The 22523-nt window shown below is 44.6% G+C and overlaps 1 protein-coding gene and 1 long non-coding RNA gene across 14 annotated transcripts in view; both read right to left on the bottom strand.

Annotated features, from left to right (window-relative positions):
• LOC147121931 (single-stranded DNA-binding protein 3) overlaps nucleotides 1-22523 on the bottom strand; it is a 167140-nt gene that overhangs the window by 73648 nt on the left and 70969 nt on the right. The window contains exon 1 of one of the 13 annotated variants that reach the window (XM_085982510.1): nucleotides 4766-4784. The exons of the other annotated variants lie outside the window; for them this stretch is intronic. The gene's annotated coding sequence lies outside the window, so the exon portion shown is untranslated. Of the gene's footprint in view, nucleotides 1-4765; nucleotides 4785-22523 lie in introns of those variants that run through there. 13 annotated transcript variants of the gene reach the window in all.
• LOC147121932 (uncharacterized) lies at nucleotides 4768-12392 on the bottom strand. The gene is made up of 2 exons (XR_015077650.1): nucleotides 6109-12392; nucleotides 4768-4880 (listed from the first exon to the last, which is right to left on the bottom strand). It is a non-coding gene; the product is annotated as an uncharacterized LOC147121932 (long non-coding RNA).

The raw sequence follows: 22523 nt of genomic DNA, 5'->3' as shown, positions 1-22523 counted from the left end.
CAAGATTGCCGTTTACTTTGGCAATGATAATCAGATTCTTCGATTGCTGACTGAAGGTTAGAGGTTGCTCTGTTTTAATAATGTTTTTCACTTTACAGAACCTTCATTGTATTAAAAAAAAAATCTATCAACCCTGCCCTGACCTTCTGACTTTAAAACGATGTCAGCCATCTTGTATATCGCTAACAGAGTGTACTTTATTACCCACAAGTTCATATCACAATCAAAGCACCAAGACCGTGTCTATTTTAGATACCATCTTTTCATGTTCCTTTTGTCATGTTATATTGAGCTCTCAATGCTGTAATGTTTACCTCCCCATGTGTCTCAGTGGATGTGGTACTGACCTGTAAAGTCCCCAGTTCAATTCTCAGTCTGTATTAAGTAACCACTGTGCTACAATTGGCTTCAGCACAGCAGAGCGAGAGAGGAGAGGAGGGAAATTTGCTAATGTTCCTATTTCTTTGCACTATTCAATTCAATTCAAATCGCTTTATTGGCATGATAAGGTACATCTTATGTTGCCAAGCATCGAAAAACATTTATGGTTGAACACATAAATGCAGATCTATTCATACATTGTATAAACAGATATATCCCTGAGTGTATAAATATACATTCGTACAATTTGTATATACTCTTTTCTTAGGTTTACTGGTTGTCCCTCTGTTTATGGCAAGCTGTAACATAGTGTGCCGCTAAGGTTACACAGTTTCTCTGTTCCCCTAGTAGGTATGGAAGTTTTTGGTCGTCATTCAAATTTCTGAATTCAGGGCATATTTGTGTGAATTTTTGGTAGAAATTCTCCCTGATGCCCTGATATTTTCCACAAGCTGTGAGGAAGTGCATCTCTGTCTCCACCACTTCCTGACTGCAGTGAGAGCATATCCTGTCCTCTCTTGGCAGCCGGGTCTGTCTGTGTCTGCCTTTTTCGATGGCCAGGCTATGTTCACTAAGTCTGTACCTTGTCAAGGTTTTTCTCAGTTTGCTATCCTTTACCATGGTCAGGTATTCAGCCATATTGTATTGTCTGTTTAGGGCCAAGTAGCAATTGAGTTTGTTTTGGGTTTTTGTTGTTTCTGCCCAATATGACAGGTATTTTTCCTTTTGCTTAGTGACAATTGTGTTGGGTCGAATTCTCTGTGCTACGATGTCACTGTCCTGGGGCTGGTTATTGTTAGTAGTGTTAGTGGTTGCTTCACTTAGTCCCAGGACTAGTTGACTGAGGGTAATTCTTCTTTATGGTCCTCTCTTGGCATTTCAGGGCTTCGTAATGATAGCAGTGGAGGTTGCTCATTTTTAGGTGTTTCCAAAATTTGGTGGCTCTTTTTTGGATAGTGATTATTAATGGATATTGGCCTAGTTCTGCCCTGCATGCATTGTTTACGGTTTTCCTTTGAGTCCGGAGGATACTTTTACAGAATTCTGCATGTAGGATCTCAATTGGGTGTTTGTCCCATTTTGCAAATTCTTGTTGTGTTAGCGGTCCCCACACCTCACTTCCATAGAGTGCAATTGGTTCAGTTACTGATTTAAAAATTGAGCCAAATGCTAATTGGGATTTCTATTTGGATTGATCTTTTAATGGCATAGAAAGCCCTTCTTGCTTTCTCTTTCAGTTCATTCATAGCCAGATGGAAATTTCCCGTAGAGCTGATTTTTAAGCCCAAGTATATGTAGTTAGTGGTTTGTTCAATTTTAGTTGTTCCTAGTGTGAAATTTATTCTGGGTCCCTGATGTCTGGATCTTTGCTGGAACACAAGGACTTTGGTTTTTTGGTGGTTTATTGTCAGGGCCCAGGTCTGACAGAATGACTCCAGCAGATCCAGGTTCTGTTGTAGACCCTCCTTAGTTGGTGACAGCAGAACCAGGTCATCTGCATAGAGGAGGAATTTAACCTTGGATTCATATAGGGTGAGGCCGGGTGCTGTAGATTGTTCAAGTAGTTTTGCCAATTCATTTATGTAAATATTAAAGAGTGTCGGTGAGATGGGCGAGCCCTGCGTCACACCACGCCCCTGTGGGAAGTATTTTGTTTGTGTGTCGCCAATTTTAACTGCATATTTATTGTTTGTATGCATTGATTTAATTACATCATATGTTTTTCCCCCTACACCACTTTCAATAAGTTTCAAGAATAGACCGTCGTGCCAGATGGAATCGAAAGCCTTCTGGAAATCTATAAAGCAGGCAAAAATTTTGCATTTGTTTTGATGAACATGTTTGTCAATTAGGGTCTGTAGGGTGAAGATATGATCTGATGTTCTATAGTTTGGTAGGAATCCAATTTGGCTTTTACTCAAGACATTGTGCTCCTCAAGGAAGTTTAAGTCTTTTGTTTATGATACTACAGAAAACCTTCCCCAGGTTACTGTTTACACAGATGCCTCGATAGTTATTTGGGTCAACTTTGTCCCCACTTTTGTATATGGGCGTTATGAGTCCTTTGTTCCAAATATCAGGGAAGTAACCGACACTCAGAACCAAGTTGAAGAGTTTCAGTATAGCCAATTTCATTTTATCGTCCGTGTGTTTAATCATCTCACTTAGGATGCCGTCTGCACCGCAAGCTTTTCCTGGTCGCAGGTCCTTGAGTTTTTCAATTAGTACTTTTTCAGATATTATGGGGTCTATCGGGTTTTGGTTATCTTTTATGGCAAATTCTAGCTTTGCCAGTTTTTCGCATATTTGGTATTGCTCTGGGCTTAGTGTGTTTTTCTGGTATAATTTTTCAAAAGATTTTCCCATGTGTCTCCGTTTTGAATGGCCAATTCGTCGTGTTGTTTTTTGTGTAATGTATTCCAGTTGTCCCAGAAACAATTGGAATCAATGGATTCCTCAATGGAGATGAGTGTATTCTTAATATACTGCTCTTTCTTGGTTCCGAGTGTGTTTTTGTATTGTGTTAGTGCCTGACAATAAGTAAGGCGTAATTCCTCGTTTTCTGGTTGTCTGTGTTTTTGGTTTGATATTTTTCTGAGTTTTTTCCTCATGTTCTGGCAATCGGAGTCAAACCATTTTTCGTAGTTTTTTGTTTTGGGTTTGTTCTTGCGAACTTTCAAGTTCGACATTGATGCCAAATTATCAAAAATATTATTTAGGTTATTCACTGCCCGGTTTACGCCTTCTTTATTGTGTGTGTATGTATTTTCCAGAAAGGTGTCCAAGAGAGCTTGAGTTGTTTGATTGCTAATTGCTTTCTGGTATTTTTCCGTGCTGTTTTTGGCCCGTCTGTAAGATTTTTTAATGTTGTACAGCTTACTGGGTTGTGTTTCTGTGTTGGTTGTTTCTGTCCTTTCAAGATATGCAGTAATTTGACTGTGATCTGACAGTGTTGTTTGTGGTTTGACTGTGAATGTTCTGAAAGAGGATGGGTCCAGATCCGTAATCATATAGTCTACGGTGCTGAAGCCAAGAGGTGAGCAATAGGTGGATCTTCCTAGGAAGTTTCCCAATAACCTACCATTGACAATGTACAGACCCAGGCTTCGACAGAGCTGCAGGAGCTGTTTTCCGTTAGCATTTGTCTGTTTGTCGCAGTTATGCCTGTGTGGATGGGGAGATCAAAGTGGTTATTCCCAAATATGTCTTCCAACAGGGGTCACTATTTAGTGACCCCTGTTGGAAGACTGGAAAATGTGAACATCAGGTGGTGAACACAGAATTAGATTCGTTGGCAATATCTCCACCCCCCACTCCACCCGCCCCCACACCCAGAATTGAAATGTCTAACACTCACTGCCTAGGCTCACCCATGAAGAATGACCACTTGAGTGAGCTACTGGATGGTAGCCAGCAATAATAGTTGCCGTCACTTGCTTCAAGACTGAAGGAGGGAACTTGGGAAGATTTTTAAAAAACCAAATTAGATCTGATCGCTAATATTACAGCAGCATACATTTAAAAGGGAAGGGAAACTATTTGCAAGAGATACCACATTACATTTCTACCTTTTAATTTTTCACAATAGGCAGCCCCACTCCACTGGGTCCCTGATAGGTAGCTGCTTTTCTCTCTTAACCACCTCCACTGAATTACAGCTAATATATACGAACAGCAATCAGTTTACACAACAACTGTAGCATCTGTGCAAAGCAGTTTCCTCCTCTGGGGAGTTTCGCACCAAAATCAGGTCAGGTCCGAGCTCTGTATTTACATTACAAAGCTTAAACTACAGTTATGGTAATAAATGCAGCATAAATCACCAGGCAATGCATAGGGTCAGCAATCACGGAACACACAATGTTCCTTTTCAAGTCTGTGGACAGAACACTACTTTCAAGCGGTCAAAATAATGGGAATGAGGTGGGAGAAATAATGGGAAGGAGGTGGAAGGTGAAATGAGGTGCCAAGATGTCCCATTAGTCGGATCATCTATCCTCAACAGTAAACAATGCAGGCCACTGAACATGGTGACAATTCCTTTTCTCTAGGGTCCTGTGTTCACACTTCCAGCAGGGACACCCAATAATCAGGAGTGGGAACCCAAGCTGATTTTTCCATTCCATAACCCAGACACAGCACGTCTTTATTTCCTTGGTTGAGACTGCCCAAGATCTGCACCAGCCCGAGATCGAACCATGGCGCTTCCTGGTCTATGTGGCTCAGTACCACACTGTGTACATTTACCAACTAAGGCATCGAGGGAGCCCCAATATCAACTCAACCCTGCCTGCTCTTTCAGGCACAGACAGTATGCAGTACAAGAGATAACAAAATTACTTAGAAACGTGGGTGGGGTGAAGAGAAGAAATAAGATCCACACCCTTAAATGTTTGTGGCACCAATCCAGGTAGGTTGCAGTTTTAATAGAGGCTTTGGACTCTGCCCTCAAATTTGCTTGCTGATGTTCAGAATGGTTATGCTGATGTTCACATATCCTGTAAAGACAAGTGGCTTTAAATTTTCTTTACATTGTTTCCAGGTTAACACAAAGTTTTAAATTGGCCCCAGAGGGTAACCAAAGCACTTAAATCCTCAAACACAGACAGGATATATACTTCAAAATATTTTGCTGTCTTGTTGGGTATATTACTGAATTGATACCATGTCAGGGGAGTAAACTGCAGTAGAGATCCTCAGATACAGAGTCCTAGACAGAAGATAAACCTTCATGCTTCAGAATTCAGCAGTTTCTTTTCATATGATCACCAAGATAGTTATGAATGAGAAAAGCCATTCGGCCCAACTTTGCTCATGTATCCAGAAAGACCCTACACCTTCCCCCTCATCCCGCCCCTCTGTAGCACTTATTTTTTTCTTAAATTCCAGGGTTCTGCCTGCATTACTCTGAAGTAAATTCCATGTATTTGACAATTCAGTGTGAAGAATTTCCTGATATCTGTCCTAAATTTACCTTTTACTAGTTTGAACCGTTGTCCTACTCTTGCAATTTGGATGGTAGCATTCTAAATTTACCTTCCCATAAGAACACAAGAATTAGGAGCAGGAGTCGGCCATATGGCCCCTCGAGCCTGCTTGCCATTCAATAAGACCATGGCTGATCTTACACCTCAACTCCAATTTCCTGCCTGATGTTCATATACCTTGATTCCCCTAGAGTCCAAAAATCGATACCATTTGCTATCTTGCATACTTCCATATAGATCACCTCTCCACACCACCTTTCAAAGCTGAAAAGTCCAAGTTTCTATAGATTTTCCTCTTAATTTATTCTTCCAACACTAGGGATCAGCCACATGGCTCTTCTCTATATTGTCTTCAGTGCTCAAGCATCTATCTTGTGGCTTCAGGGACCTGAACTGGGCACAGTACTCCACGTGTGGTGTGACCAGAGCAGTTAGGTCATGATTTTTTTCTGACTAATACTCTACTGCTGTATTTTGGTGAAGTAGTTCACCATTCCATTGGTTTTGCTGATTGCTGCTCCACGGTGATTTGACATACTGCCATAAGCTCAAGTTCTTTCCTTGGCATTCTTCAGGTTTGCATTTGGATGGATTTTGAGGCAGAGTTTTACATAATTCAATCATCTTGGCTATTAGAAGTTCAGCACTGCATCATAAAATAGTGCGACCTTGAGCTGACCACATCACATAGGGACGCAAGAGAGTGCATTTATCATCATATCTCTTAGATTTTCCTTACTTAAACTCAGATGTGGGGAACCCTGACAAGGCTGCAGTTAATGCCCAGCCCTAATTGCCTGGAGGTGGTGGTGATGGGCTTTCTCCTTGAACTGCGGAGGTCCTTTTCCTGATGGTGCTCCTGCAACAGTGGGGAATTCCAAGATCGTAACCAAGCCTGCTAGAAGCATCAATGCAAGACCCCAGTGAGTGACAACAAATTAAACATCTTGAAATGCAGTGACTAATGTAGGCAAACTTTACCAAATTAACATTGATGTTTAAAATATGGTGGCTACAGCCGTTTAAAAGAAAAGTCTAATTAGTGGAGGAAAATAAGTGGGTACTGTTTAATTTTTTATTTGGAAATAACAATTAAAGCCCTTGAAAAGGGACACAGAAGTAGTGATTTTTGTACTGATTAACCGATCTTCAGGGAGAATACCACGTGCCAATTTTAATGATAAAACTTTCTCACAGCAGAAATACTCCAATACCCTGACTCAGTAATTAAGCACACATCAGTTCTGATCAAGGGTGCACACCCGAAGCATCGTGATCTGTCTTTTCTCTTTACTAGTGCAGACTGAACTGCTGTGCATTTCCAGAATTTTCTGTTTTTATTTCAGATTTCTAGCATTTACAAATTTTCCATTTTATTTAAACACCTGCTCTGGATCCAATTGCTGAGGAGAGTGCAACGCTGTCACCAAGCATTTAAAGCAGAATATTGGGCCCAGTACACTTTAAAAGGACAGTAGCCTGACTCACTTTAAATGCAACTCAATTCCAGGTGTACAGTAGCACTCCCGACAGAACTTGCATTAACCAGAAGGTAATCAAAGCAGAGAAAGCCAATGGGAATTCTACAGAGTGGGGTTAACAATGCAATTACACAATGTTGCAGTTGCCAGGAAGAAATATAGATATATTGTAACCAGTATATTAAGTCAGTGGAACAGATACCAATTGAAACTTCAGAATATTTTGATATTTTAAAAAAACTGCTAATTTCAATAGATATGTTTTGAATCCTCAATTAAATTATTCCAGAACTTAATCAGGAAATTAAGAAAAAAATCAGGCAAAATACAAATACCAGTTGCGTGGAATGAGCAACACCACATACACCTATTATTATGCAGTAACCCAGGTCCTGCCGACAATCATGATAGAGATCACAAAAATATAGCTCAATTGCTGGGTTTCAGTAATCAGATCCTCTTCACCGCGCCCCCCCCCACCCCCCTCAACACAAAAAAGATACCTATACAAGTAAACTATGTATATATAGCATACGCAAGGGCAACTATGAATGCATAGCCCATACCAGGCCTGTTAATAGTATGGGACCCAACATGCAATAGTCAATATTATGCATTCCTTCAATGTGCTTTAAACAGAAGTATGTAGCACCACTGCTGCTTCTGCAGGTTGACGGAGTGCAAGCTTCATACTAATGCTAATAGAGCTTACCTATACTGCTTAGCGATAGCGAAACCCCTTAAAGAGCAGTTTCCCTTCTGCTCGTTAGCACGAGTTAACTCCATCTTCTCCAGTGCAAAATTGACATGCTATGGAAGTATCGAGAGAGGCAACAAATTTCAAGAAAAAGACTAGAAAAAAAGTAAAAGGTAATGAAGGGGCTTCATGTTAAGTGGTGACTCCCACTGGGGAGCAATGAGCACCATTACACCATGAGAATCCTCGCCAAATCGGCTCCTCTCGAGTCACTACCAAATTTAACATCTCAGGCTTTCTTCTTCTCTCAATGGAGTTTTTACTACAAATCACCACATTCCAGCACGAGTCAGCACCTTCAGCTGAGTGGGGAGAGAGAGCAGTGAAATTGGAGGGTAAAAGGGAGGGGGAAGAATCTAGCGTAAAGTAGAAACACTGCATATTTACATTCAGTCTCTCTGTCGGAGCCTTCCCTGGGTACAAGTGCCAAAAAGGACTTTTTCTAAAAATGTACTCTTTAAGGTCGATTGTCATTCAGCATCCTACATCAGTACTCAAACAAATAACAGACTCACCCTGCCCCAAAGCAGAAACCTGGTATAAAAGTGCTAACCTTGTGTGTAGAGGCAGCTAGCTCGAGCTGGCAGCAAATCTTTCATCTTTCCTGCAGGTTTCCTGGTCACAGCAATGGAAACCCCTTTTCTCTTTTTAAAAAAAAGAGATGATTTTGTGACCAAAAGATATGGGGCCAGTGAGTAATACAAAGCCTATGATGCAGTAACTAAGGAAACTGTTGGTGGGAGGGATTAGAGAGAAAAATGAGTGTATTTGGAGAACTTGGACCCGGGTCTGTTACCTTCACTGAAACTAACACAAGCTGCTTTTAATGGCGACGGGGAGGGGGGGTGGGGGATGGTAGCGCCACTGGTTCCCAATATGTGGGTCTTGCCCAGCCATCAGCAGCCCCAAAGCAAACTTGCTGATTTGTTACAGTTAGCAGCCTGGGAAAGTGGGTCTGCCTGCCCGCCAGCTTTACTTTGGGATTGCCACCAGCAGGGCGAGGCTCACGCGTCAGGAGCCAGTGGCCCCAGCAGCTACAGAGATAGTAAAATTTGGAATTGCTCTCCAGCCTGCTAGTTAATTACAGTTCACTTCAAGTGACATGCAGGTCACAGAGATGGAGTTCTGATTAACAGGCAGCGATCAACACCTTCAGGGACCATAAGACACTGCTGGTGACAGACACTAGAGAGGCTTTAATAAAGCAGATTACTTAGCCGGCTCAGACTTTATGGACTGTAAACAGGTAAGAGGAGTACTTTAATGTTTAGGATCTTTATCTTGTTATAACTGCTCTTACGGCCTGTATTATTGGTTTCAGTCGGATTGAGTGGCACAGCTGACCAGGTGAGCTGGCTTCCAGTAGCAAATGGGTCACCAGACGCTGGACCTAAAATTGTCCCCATTTCCTCACAAGTTCGACTTTCCTGAAGTAACAGTTAGATTGAACGCTGAATTTCTATTTTGAAAAATGAACAAGGCACCTGAAGCGAAGAGCTCCCGTCGTAGGCAAGACTTGTCACCAGGCTGCCCACACACATCTCCTGGCAGCAGTTAAGAGAAGCTGCCACCCACCCACTGGGCCACAGCTGTGAGCAGTCACCAGCAAAAAAAAACCAGAGGGAAGGCATGCAAAAAATGTACAGCCGAACTTAGTGTTGAACTAAAAGTACTTCACTCAGGGGGGGAAATGCCACACAAAAGGACTATGGCAACTGGAGTATATTTTTACTGAGGGTTAAACTGCTAGCCATTTTGCCCCCTTCCTACAGGAAGCTATCCAGCTGGTGTTTTGATTCATTCCAAGACAACAGAGATGAATTTTTAAATTGACCACATCAGGAGTCAGAGGTAAATCAGTGTCCGATCACCTGCTTAACAATGTCGGATCTCTAAATACAGAACTCACGCTGGGGGCACCTTTGCTGCCCAGCACGTGTTTTTTATGGTGTACGTTACATAATGTTCAGACATGAGTTAGGCAGTTAAAAATTGAAAGCCTCCAACGATCATAACCTGCAGTTATATAGCATCTTTAAACGCAGTAAAAATCCCAAACCACTTCGACAGTTTAAGGACCAGAACTCGAGCACAGGCTGGAAACTTCGCCACTATCTTGTAGAAAAGTACAGCGCTCCACCATAACCAAATATGCAAAAAAGGAAACGTTCAATAAAACAATCCCATACTTATTTATATCAAGTGTGGATTGATAAGAGCAGTGTTAACCATTTTTTTCTTCCTGAAAGCCAACAATTTTTTCCCCCAAGAGGTGCTACTAAAATTGAACACAAGCTATGATTTCCCACAGAGGCACAATACACTCAAAAGGATTATGGACATCAACTCGGTGTCTAATTCACGTCATTTGAAACAAAAGATGGGACATACTTCTCTCCTCCCCCACCCCCAATTCAAGACCCAACAGTGCTGCTGGGATATGACCTTCCGTTGGTGCAGTCACAGCTAACAATGCTTTTAGCCTGTTCCAAGACTTCCTCCCACACCCTGGGTAAGGCTTTCACCACTCGGAATCTTATCAACCTCCCAAAGCTGAAGAAAGGAGAGATCTTCCTGTTTCACAGCCTGTATTTTGGACACATACTTTTAGCAACGAGCAAACAGTTTTACACCATTCTTCACAGCAACTGGATCCGATATCACACTCTGACTCCGATTACACGCACAGCATCTCAATAAAGCTTAAATATTGCAGCTCACAATTCAATAATTTGACAGTTTCTTGCTTTGCCTCTCAAACGTCTACAAAGTGTATGCGTGCGTTTGTGGACAAACCCAATTGATTTTGCAAACAAAGTTTTTCACAATCAATTTCTCTTTTTGGAACAGCTTAATTCTCTCTATTCTAGGTCCCTTCTGGAAAACGGATTGTATATCTGAAGGTATCTTCTGCAAATACAACTAACCAAATGCAGGACGAAGACTTGTGGCCAAAATAAAGAGGGATCCCAGAGTTCAGGGCTTGTTTCTTTTTCCAAGAACAGGGAACCCTCTCCAACAAGTCATATACAAGAGAAATTTATGATGAAGGGTTCAAGTACCAAAGAACAGAAGTTAAAATTAGGAAGTCAACAGTAAGGGAAGTCAGGTTCATTTTTTTTTTTTTTTATAAATACAAAGAATACTAGATCTGGGAATAAGTTATCTGGAAAGCCCACTAACGCAGAGGCAATTAGATGTGTTTCTGAATGGGACTGAGGAACATACTGTGTTGTGACGAAGGGTCCAGACCCGAAACGTCAACTTGTGCGTTCTCTCCACAGATGCTGCCTGATCTGCTGAATGTTTTGAACATTTTCTGTTTTTGTTTCAGATTTCCAGCATCTGCAGTTTTCTGAGGACTATGGTGAGGTGGATAAAGAGGGATTGATCAAAAAGGGACAGACTTGTTGGGCTTAAGAGACCTTTTTCTGTTCCTAAAAAGTTCTTATGTTCCAAGACTGTAAGAACTGCAACGAGGCCCAAAATGTGTGTTCTGATTGGCGAGGCTCTGCTGGTGACTATTACAGGCATTTCACTGCAAACAGATCTTTAATCTGCTGATTTGGCTTAATCTAAATGCATCGCAGTGAAATTGCTAGCCACTACTGCAACATTAGTAAATACTTTAAAAAAGTTATGGGGGGGGGGGGGGGGGGGAAGAGAGAGAGAAAGAGGAACACAAAAAAGCTTACTAAAAGAGCTGCAGCTTTCGTACAGCAAACAGCAAGGTGCAAGAGTAAGTCCACCGCTCCCACACACACACCAGGAGCACGAAATGTGGTCAGCAGCTGTGGTCAACCCAAACAGGCCTATGGGTGCAAACTAGAAGAGGAATTTAAGCAATAGCACCATCGTTCATCCACTCATTCATTTTTGCTCTACCCACATACTAGTAAGTTGCTTGACTATGGAGGCCATCATAACTGACCCTGATCTTGTACTCATTCAATGTGCAGTTTCTAGAAGGGGTCATGGGATAACAAAAAAAGCTAAGCCTGTCTGATCTGGGCCTATCCATTGCCATGTAGTGGCTATGGTTTTGAAATCTAATTGTTTCCAACATCAACACTACAGGCACTCATCCCCAACCCACACACAACAGCCACCAGTCAACAAACTAAAGTATAGAGAAAACAATCTTCATCACCCTGCTGAATGCCTACTCACAATTCTACACTCAATTGAAAAGTGCGGCAATAGCGAGTCAGTTGGGGAATGCACTACTGAGCCAGGAAGTCATGTTTGACGAATTTGCTGGAGTTCTTTGAGGAAGTAACATATAGGGCGGATAAAGGGGAACCAGTGGACGTAGTGTATTTAGACTTCCAAAAGGCATTTGACAAGGTGCCACACAAAAGATTATTGCTTAAGATAAAAAATCACGGGATTGGGGGCAATATTCTGGCATGGATAGAGGATTGGCTATCTAACAGAAGGCAGAGAGTTGGGATAAATGGTTCATTCTCGGACTGGCAATCAGTAACTAGTGGTGTTCCACAGGGGTCAGTGCTGGGTCCCCAACTCTTCACAATCTATATTAACGATTTGGAGGAGGGGACCGAGTGTAACATATCAAAGTTTACAGATGATACTAAGATGGGAGGGAAAGTAGTGAGTGAGGAGGACATAAAAAACCTGCAAGGGGACATAGACAGGCTAAGTAAGTGGGCAGAGATTTGGCAGATGGAATACAATACTGGAAAGTGTGAGGTTATGCACTTTGGCAGGAAAAATCGTAGAGCAAGTTATTATCTTAATGGCAAGAAACTGGAAAGTACTGAAGTACAAAGGGATCTGGGGGTCCTGGTGCACGAAACTCAAAAGGTTAGTATGCAGGTGCAGCAAGTGATCAAGAAGGCCAATGGAATGTTGGCTTTCATTGCTAGGGGGATAGAATATAAAAATAGGGAGGTATTGCTTCAGTTGTACAAGGTATTGGTGAGGCCGCACCTGGAATACTGCGTACAGTTTTGGTGTCCATACTTAAGAAAGGACATACTTGCTCTCGAGTCAGTACAAAGAAGGTTCACTCGGTTAATCCCGGGGATGAGGGGATGGACATATGAGGAGAGGTTGAGTAGATTGGGACTCTACTCATTGGAGTTCAGAAGAATGAGAGGCGATCTTATTGAAACATATAAGATTGTGAAGGGGTCGGATCGGGTGGATGCGGGGAAGATGTTCCTGATGATGGGTGAAACTAGAACTAGGGGGCATAGTCTTAGAATAAGGGGCTGCTCTTTCAAAACTGAGATGAGGAGGAACTACTTCACTCAGAGGGTGGTAGGTCCATGGAATATCCTGCCCCAAAAAGCTGTAGAAGCTACATCATTACATAAATTTAAAACAGAAATAGACAGTTTCCTAGAAGTAAAGGGAATTAAGGGTTACGGGGAGCGGGCAGGAATTTGGACATGAGTCTAGGTTCGGATCGGTCATGGCCCTGTGGGTAGCGGAGCGGGCCCAGGGGCCGTGTAGCCTGATCCTGCTCCTATTTCGTGTGTCTAATTCTGTTAGATTCAGGAGATGGTCCTGTGATAGTGGATTGGCGGTTAGGATCAGATCAGCCATGATCTTATTGAATGGCGGAGCAGGCTCGAGGGGCCAATTGGCCTACTCCCGCTCCTATTTCTTATGTTCTTATGTGTTCCCCTACAATACATGGACTACACTGGCTATAAAGCGCTTTGGGATGTCCCGAGGTCATGAAAGGGGTGCTATATAAATGCAAGTTCTTTCTTGATATTGGGCACTTATATTCCAGCAACGATCATGAAGAGCAGCAATCAGACAAAGACCCACAGCTTGTGTGTGCTGCTCCCCCAGATTTGGCTTACGGCTTACTGCTACCGGAAGGAGAGACCCCCATACTCTCAAAACATCCACAATTTTTACGACAGCAGATATGCCGACTGTGCAGCATACATCATGACACATGGATATGTGGGATGGAACCAACTGTCTGCATTTAAGATAAGTAGAAGAGGCACTGAAATCAGACAGCAGCCCACAAAAATGAGCATCTCCATGCGGTTTGTACGGTGCAGATGGTAGGAACACCTGCTGCCAATGACACCCCTGCAATATAAATTGCCTGTAGAGTAGAAAACAGGAAAGGGGTTAGGTGAGAGTGCAAAGCAAGGTCACTGTACACTACTCCACCCATTAAAGTATACATTGGTGGGAGGTGATAAGGGCCTGTACTGTGATTTCCATGTAAACTTCTGCCCGTCATCCAGCTTTCTAACTTCTCTGGGGGTTTTTTGGGGTGGGGGCTGGGTTCAATTTAAATGCAAAGAGATACATTTTTTTGGCTATGAGCAGTCATCCCAGCTTCCTTATTTCAGGTTTCTTTGTCATTTTCACCTGTTATTAAAGGAACGCCTCTCTCACCGTGAACCTCAAGATACAGCGGTCCAACGCGCAGTGACAAGAGGAGCATGGTTTGTGTACCTGTGTTAAACACAAACCCTAAGAGGGCGTTAGCTGTGCAAAATAACATTCAAATCATCTCCAGTTCTCCACTGGCTGTTACACAGTACTGTGGTGAGCTGGATGAAGAGGAACCAAATCATTTCAAGCCATATGAATGATTCATAGTGTTCTGCACCATTGCTCGAAGCTTCTTTTTTGCATAATTTTAAATATTTGTCATTGTCCTCTGTACTGCTGCAGCTAAATATTAGCGTCAGTTTATAAACATCCTCCACTTTCTGGAAATATTTAGTAATATTGTTCTTCAGAAGGACCAAGTTCCTTTATGAAAATAATTTTAACCCCATTCTTAAGGGCCATCATTACGGCATACAAAATGAGCTTCTTAATGCCACAGTGTATGAATGCACCACCTGTCGGGTATTCAGCTAAACAGACCAGAAGATCCAAGCTCATTCTCTGGTCTTAGTTCAATTAGATGGTCTCAGCTAGGATGGCAGTAGGGACACTATAATTGGCTTCAGTGTCCTGAGGTACAATAGATATATTTATAATCAGGTTCCTGCTATTGATCACCATCCATTGAGCCCTCCTGCAATGTTCATGCAGGTGAACGCTAGGCCACAAGAGGATCGAATCCAACAGCGACGTACCCCAGAGTTGAATTCTATTGACACAATACCTGAAGATCTGCTGCTTAATATGTTCAAAGCTTGCTGGCACCCATGGAACTATACCACAGCAAGGGTCAGGGCCTTCAGGAGAGTACATAAGAAAATTGGATCCCAAAAAAAATCTGTAAACAATTATTGCAAACAATGCAGGAATTAGTAAACAGGAATTCGTACTCTGACTGGATCTTATTTCCTCCAATGCTAACTTGCTGTAGTTTCTTGCTGTAGTCTCCAGACACAGGGGCTTCAAGAGACTGTCTGCAAGTTTCTTTTGGAATGATGCCAATAGCCGATATCACTGCCTAGAGCATTAGTCACACTTGCACAGTCCCACTGGTACAGACAGTACAAATACTGTAAGTACATAACAAATCTGCATTAGGCTGGTCTGTAACACTGTTACTACGACAGCCCACAAGAACATAGCATCTGATAAGGGTAGCAGGAATCGGGGAGCAGCTATTTCTCAGAATGCATTGCAAAAAGTTGCTATACCAGCAGGAAGTGACACAAAGGCTTAAGTACTTTAAATGTGTAGCATTCCCACTGAGGCTTGAGCAGTTCCTTGATAAGACTCCTCAAACCCACGATTACCAAGAGCCCCTCAATATCCCCCTCCCCAGAGGCAGCGACTTTGGTGATCTCTACCTCACCAGCCCTGACTGGATTTGTTAATCATTAACTCTGATCACTTCTCCCTCTAAAGGAATTACACTGGTTGTTTTGCCTTCAGCGATAACGAAGAACCTCCTGCTTTCAGTAACAGGTTACAAAAGGACAAGTGAACTGGAGCATGCCGTCCCTTTTCTTAAATTCTGCTTGAAACTGATGAACTATTTTCAACTTGTCTGCTTAGTAGCACATCTATCACAGGATGGCTGAATATATCCAAACTCACAAGCCAAACTTTGGCTCCCAAAATATAAAATGCCCCCTTTAGACTTTTCTATGCCCCACACGCCAACACCCTGCTTCCCCCATAGCAGCAGTTCGACATCACACGGATACCTTGAGACAGTCACCAAGATGGCAGATGATACTCTTCCCCCATCAATTTAACGCCAAACAGATTATGCCCAAGTACAGTATTTAGCAGCACAATGGCGCTCTACGATAGCATGGTAACAAGCAGCGTATGGCTGCTAACATGTGGTTGGGACTTGCAATTCCCCAAAGGTCAAATTTTAAGACCTCAGCTGTACCATCTGGGCCAAACACCATGCAGCAGTCCTGTTAGTTTTAAGTCCTGGCTCAAGAGTCTTGCTGGTAGAAGGCTGTACGGCTGAGGTAGTTCAAGCAACAACAAAAAATAGTTTGAAAGAAAAAAATTGCCGTACAAGTATAATAGCAAAAGATTCAATGAAGCTTTAGGATTGAGATATTGCCAAGCAACAGAATGCCCACAATCAGGGCTGTGGCATTCCCCTTTGTTGACAGACTGGACAACTATGTGAGGTAGGTGCACTGCACTTTGAGTAGAGACACAGGTCTCTGCTAAGTGCAGTGCACCTACCTCGCATAGTTGTCCCTCTCAGCCAAACCCAAGCTGGTCTTCACCCAAATCCATACACAAGGTATTTTTCAAGCAACAGCAAAGGAGGGGGAATCATAACTAATTTTTTCCCTCTCCATGGGCACAAAGATAAATGGTAGCTTTGCAATTGCTGACTTGCCCGAGATCAGTTAACTCAATGGAGACCTTTGAAATCAACCTCAGGGACTTTCTAGTGGTATTGTGCTTATTACGCCAGGCAGTACCTATACCATTACATCACTGCGTAACACACTCAACAGGTACTATTAAGCTGTAGCCAGATTTAAAAACAAATTCAACTTGTATCCACTAAACTGATTCTTGTGATCTTCGGGTGATATCGCAGCTTCACCATTTTTCAACCCGCCACACCCCTGTTCCAGATTCAGCACTAAACACTCAAGAAACTCTACATCATCCAGGACAAAGCAGCCTGCTTGGTTGGCACTTCACCCACTAGCCTAAACATCCACCCCCTCCACCAGCGCACCGTGGCTGCAGTGTGTACTACCTACAGAAGGTACAGCAACTCGCCAAGGCTTCTTCGGCAGCAGCTCCCAAACACGTGCCACCCACCCACCCCCGCCACCTAAAAGAACAAGGGCAGCAGGTGCAAGGGAACACCATTAACTCCAAGTCACACACCATCCTGACATATTCTGCCATTCCTTCAACAACGCTGGGTCAAAATCCTGGAACTCCCTACCTAACAGAATTGTGGGAACAACTTCACCCCACGGACTGCAGCAGTTCAAGAATGCCCACCAACACCTTCTGAAAGGCAACTAGGGATAGGCATGGGCAATGTAGACCAGCTTTGCCAGCAACCACCACATCCCAAGAATGATAAAGAAAAATGGATCTCTTCTAATTTAGTAAGTTGTGCTACGAAGGGAACTCCAGGATTTTGACCCAGTATGTCATCCTTGGCTCAGTTGTGGATTCAGGACTTGCGCACATAATCTAGGCTGACATTACAGTGTAGCAGAGGATTGGAACGTTAAACCAAAGCTCCATCTGCTCTCTTATATGGCAATATTCAAAGAAGTACTTCATTGGCAGTAGCGGATGTGAAAAACACTATATAGATACAAGTTATTTTTTTAAGTTACTATCTGGTTACTATAGAGGCCAAGTACAAATCATTTATATTTTCACAAATTATAAAATTGAGTTTAATTGTTCGAATGAATTCTCTACTTGGAACAATATCAATGCAACATTTTTCAAATATTTATACTTTAACTTGCCCATGATGCTGCTTATATTTTTCTGCCACCAATTCCTCCATTCTCACCATGACTTTGCACACTCTGACACTCAGCATCAAGTCAAGGCTTGCCATAATTTTCCAATCATCCCTAAATGCGGGGGGGAGGTGCCCGAGGATTGGAAAGTTGCAAATGTGACACCATTGTTCAAGAAAGGGTGCAAGGACAATCCTAGTAACTACAGGCCTGTCAGTTTTAACATCAGTAGTGGCTAATTTGATCCTGTGAGAGACAACATCATTCATGTCCGAGGCCGGGACCCAGGAACGAGGACGAGCCCAGCAGCGAGGTCAAGGCGCAGGAGTGGCGCAGCGTGGACCAACAGCGGGGTCGGGGCCCAGGGAAGGTGCGGCACGGGCCAACAGCGATGTCGGGAGGACCACAATGCATCCTACGAAACCCAAGCAGAGAGGACCTGCGGGAAGGAGGAAAGAGGACAGTAGCAGTATGTTTGTGTGTGTGTGTGCTAGGCCGATATAGTAGAGCCTGGTCTCCAATCGTCTTGGATTACCTTGCCATTAGACCAAGACCTTGCTCTGTCAAACCCGTGTGGTAGCTGGTGTGCAACGGCCACCCCACATTAAAAGAATTCACGCACAGGCATCTTCCACCCTTTAAAATGAAGTTCGGGACCTGGAACGCCAGGACCCTCATGGACAACCCCAACAGTGACAGACCGGAACGCCGTACTGCTATCGTTGCCCGGGAGCTCAGACGCTTCGATATCACCGCCTAAGTGAGACCCAGCGGGCAGGGGAAGGCCAGCTCAAGGAGCAAGGCGGTGGTTACACCTTCTTCTGGAAAGGCAAACCGGAAGAAGAACGCCACCTCCATGGGGTAGGCTTCGCCATAAAAAATGAACTGGTCGGGCGTCTCAGGGACTCCCTGATATACCTATCAATTCATCCAATGAAAAGCGACGAGTTAAGAAAGTAACTATAGGTTTTTATTGGCTAAATAACAGAGCCCACCCTCGTGGGTGATCGGATACAACAAGGAGGAATGCCAGCCAGTCGACTACCTTTATACCTGGGCAGGTAGGTGGAGTCATGGGCGGAGTCAGCAGTGGTCAGCCCAGGTATAGCAGCGTGACAAGAGGCGACCTCGTATAGTGATACAACAGTGTGAACAGTGATAACCATAGAGTAACGATATAACAGTGATAACTATAGTGTAACGATAGTGAACGATAAAAGTGGTTTACCACACTCCCCTAGTGGTATAAACGAGCGCCTCATGACTCTTCGACTCACTCTAGCCCGAAACCAGTGCACTACGGTCATCAGTGCGTACACCCCAACACTGGAAGCCACAGACGAGACCAGAGAGGAATTCTACTCCAGCCTCGAACAATCCCTGTCCCGAGTCCCAACGGGCGACAAGCTGATCCTCCTTGGCGACTTCAACGCCAGAGTTGGAAAGGACACAGACCTCTGGAGAGGTGTGATCGGCAGAGACGGGGTAGGGAAAGCCAACTCCAATGGTACCCTCCTCCTGTCGAAATGCTTAGAACATGGCCTCGGCATAACCAACACCTTGTTCCGTCAGAGAGACAAGTACAAGGCTTCATGGCAGCACCCTCGCTCCAAGCATTGGCATCTGCTGGACTACGTCATCATCCGAGCGAGGGACAGCAAGGACGTCTGCATCACCCGCGTCATGACAGGAGCTGATGACTGCTGGACAGATCACTGCCTAATCCGCTCTGTCATCTCCATCAATGTAGCCCCAAAACAGCAGCGGCAACAGAAACAATGCCGCACGAAAATTAACGCTGGAGCACTCAAGGACCCCGCTAAGAAAGCCCTATTCAGCCTGCGCCTCACAAACAACCTGACAACTCCCAGTGATGCAGAGACACAGAGTGCCCACAGCGTCTGGTCTGCACTCAAGGCCTCCATAATCAGCACCTGTGAAGAGACGCTCGGTCACTCAACCAGGAAACACCAAGACTGGTTCGACGAGAACGACCAGGAGACCCAGGAGCTAATAAGCCGCAAGCGCAAGACCTTCCTGATCTGGAAACAGCAACAGAACTAGAGAGCAAGAAAGCAGCTCTACAGGCACCTGAAAGCCGAGGTCCAACAAAAAACTCGCGACCTAAAGAACAGATGGTGGGTGGAGAAAGCGCAGGAGATCCAGCAGCTAGCCGACAACCACGACGTACGTGGATTCTTTAGCGCAGTCAAGACCATCTACGGCCCAAGCACCCAAGGCCCTTCCCCACTGCGGGCCAAGAACGGAGAGGTACTCATCAAGGACAGGGAAGCAGTCAGTGCCCACTGGAAGGAGCACTTCGAAGATCTCCTTAACCGAGACTCCGTCTTCGACACGAGTGTCCTCAACTCCATCCCACAGCATGCTACCCGCCACCATCTCAGCACAACCCCAGCCCGGCATGAGGTTGAAAAGGCCATCCGACAACTGAAGAACAACAAAGCCTCAGGAGCAAATGGAATCCCCGCCGAGGCACTAAAGCATGGCGGAGAAGCACTACTGGCACGAATTCATGAACTCATTTCTCTTATCAGGAAGGAGGAGAGCATGCCAGGGGATCTCAGAGACGCTGTAATTGTGACCGTCTTCAAGAAAGGTGACAAGTCCGATTGCGGTAATTAGAGGAGTTTCCCTGCTATCTGCCACAGGGAAAGTCATTGCAAGAATCCTCCTCAATCGCCTTCTCCCAGTGGCCGAAGAGCTCCTCCCAGAGTCGCAATGCGGATTCCGCCCACTAAGGGGCACAATGGACATGATCTTCACCGAACGTCAATTACAAGAGAAATGCAGGGAACAGCACCAACCATTGTACATGGCCGCCTTTGATCTCACAAAGGCCTTCGACACTGTCAACCGTGAGGGATTATGGAGTGTCCTCCTCAAATTCGGATGCCCTCAAAAGTTTGTCACTATCCTCCGTCTGCTTCACGACAGCATGCAAGTCGTGATCCTGACCAACAGCTCCACCACAGACCCAATTCACGTACGAACCGGGGTCAAGCAAGGCTGTGTCATCGCACCAACGCTCTTCTCAATCTTCCTTACTGCAATGCTCCATCTCTCCCTCAGTAAGCTCCCCACTGGAGTGGAGCTAATCTACAGAACAAACAGGAAACTGTTCAACCTCCATCGCCTCCAGTCCAGATCCAAGGTCGTCCCATCCTCTGTCGTCGAATTACAGTATGCAGACGGTGCTTGCGTCTGCGCTCACTCGGAGGTCAAACTCCAAACCATCGTAAACACCTTCACTGAAGCATACGAGAGCATGGGCCTTACACTAAACATCCGTAAGACAAAGGTCCTCTACCAACCTGCCCCCGCCACACAGTGCTGCGCCCCCATTATCAAAATCCATGACAAGGCCTTGGACAACGTGGACCACTTGCCATACCTCGGGAGCCGACTGTTAACAAGGGCAGATGTCGACGACGAAGTCCAACACTGCCTTCACTGTGCCAGTGCAGCCTTCGATCGCTTGAGGAAGAGTGTGTTTGAAGACCAGGACCTCAAACCCGGCACTAAGCTCATGGTCTACAGGGCAGCAGTGATACCTGCCCTGCTGTATGCCTCAGAGACATGGACCATGTACAGCAGGCACCTCAAAGCACTGGAGAGGTACCACCAACACTGCCTCCGCAAGATCCTGCAAATCCATTGGCAGGATAGGCGCACCAACGTCAGTATTCTTGCTCAAGCCAACATCCCCAGCATCGAAGCTCTGACCACGCTCAATCAGCTCCGATGGACGGGTCACATTGTCCGCATGCCCGATACGAGACTCCCAAAACAAGCGCACTACTCGGAGCTCCGGCACGGCAAGAGAGCCCCAGGTGGGCAGAGGAAACGCTTCAAGGACACCCTCAAAGCCTCCTTGAAAAAGTGTAACATCCCCACCGACACCTGGAAATCCCTGGCCCAAGACCGCACACAGTGGAAGAGAAGCATCCGGGAAGGCGCCGAACACCTCGAGTCTCTTCGCCGGGAGCAAGCGGAAGCTAAGCGCAGGCAGCGCAAGGAGCGCACGTCAACCCAAGCACCCCACCCACCCGCCCCTTCAACCACCGTCTGCCCCACCTGTGACAGAGACTGTAGGTCCCGCATTAGACTAATCAGTCACATGCGAGCTCATTTTTAATGTGGAAGCAAGTCATCCTCGGTTCCGAGGGACTGCCTAAGAAGCAGTAGTGGTGGGTAAAGTTTAAGAAACAATAATCAAGGAAAAAATTAATGGGCACTTGGCGAGGTTTAAGCTAATTAAGGAGAGCCAACACGCATTTGTAAAAGGCAGATCGTGTTTGACTAATCTAATTGAATTTTTTTATGAAATAACGGAGGATTGATGAAGGGAATGCAATGGATGTTGTCTACCTGGATTTTAAGAAAGCGTTTGACAAAGTACCACATAGAAGGCTGGTTAACAAAATTGAGGCTCATGGAATAGGTGGGTCAGTGGCAGCTTGGATAAGGAATTGGCTTAAGGATAGAAAACAGCGAATTGTGGTAAATAGCTGTTTTTCAGACTGGAGGATGGTAGACAGTGGTGTTCCCCAAGGGTCAGTGCTGGGGCCACTGCTTTTTTTGAGATAGAACCTGGACATTGGAATACAGAGTAGAATTTCTAAATTTGCCGATGACACCAAACTTGGGGGTGTGGCAAACAGTGAGGATGATACCAATCGACTGCAACAGGACTTAGAAAGGTTAGCAGAATGGGCAGATGAAATTTAATACAGAGAAGTGTGAGGTGATGCATTTTGGCAGAAGGAACAGGGCGAGGCAATATACACTTAATGGCACAGTTTTAAAGAGTGTGCAGGGACAGAGGGACCTGGGAGTTAATGTGCATAGGTCCCTGAAGGTGGCAGGGCATATTGAGAGAGCATATGGGATCTTGGGCTTCATAAATAGAGGTATTGAGTACAAAAGTCAAGAAGTTGTGCTGAACCTTTATAAAGCACTGGTTAGGCCACGAATGGAGTATTGTGTCCAGTTCTGGTCACCA

Source organism: Somniosus microcephalus, chromosome 3, assembly GCF_052327205.1.
Source record: "Somniosus microcephalus isolate GS21.2 chromosome 3, FLI_Smic_1.0, whole genome shotgun sequence".
In the NCBI taxonomy this organism is placed as follows: Eukaryota; Metazoa; Chordata; class Chondrichthyes; order Squaliformes; family Somniosidae; genus Somniosus; species Somniosus microcephalus.
The sequence above is the reverse complement of the archived record's forward strand: the minus strand, read 5'-3'. Positions and strand labels throughout refer to the sequence as shown.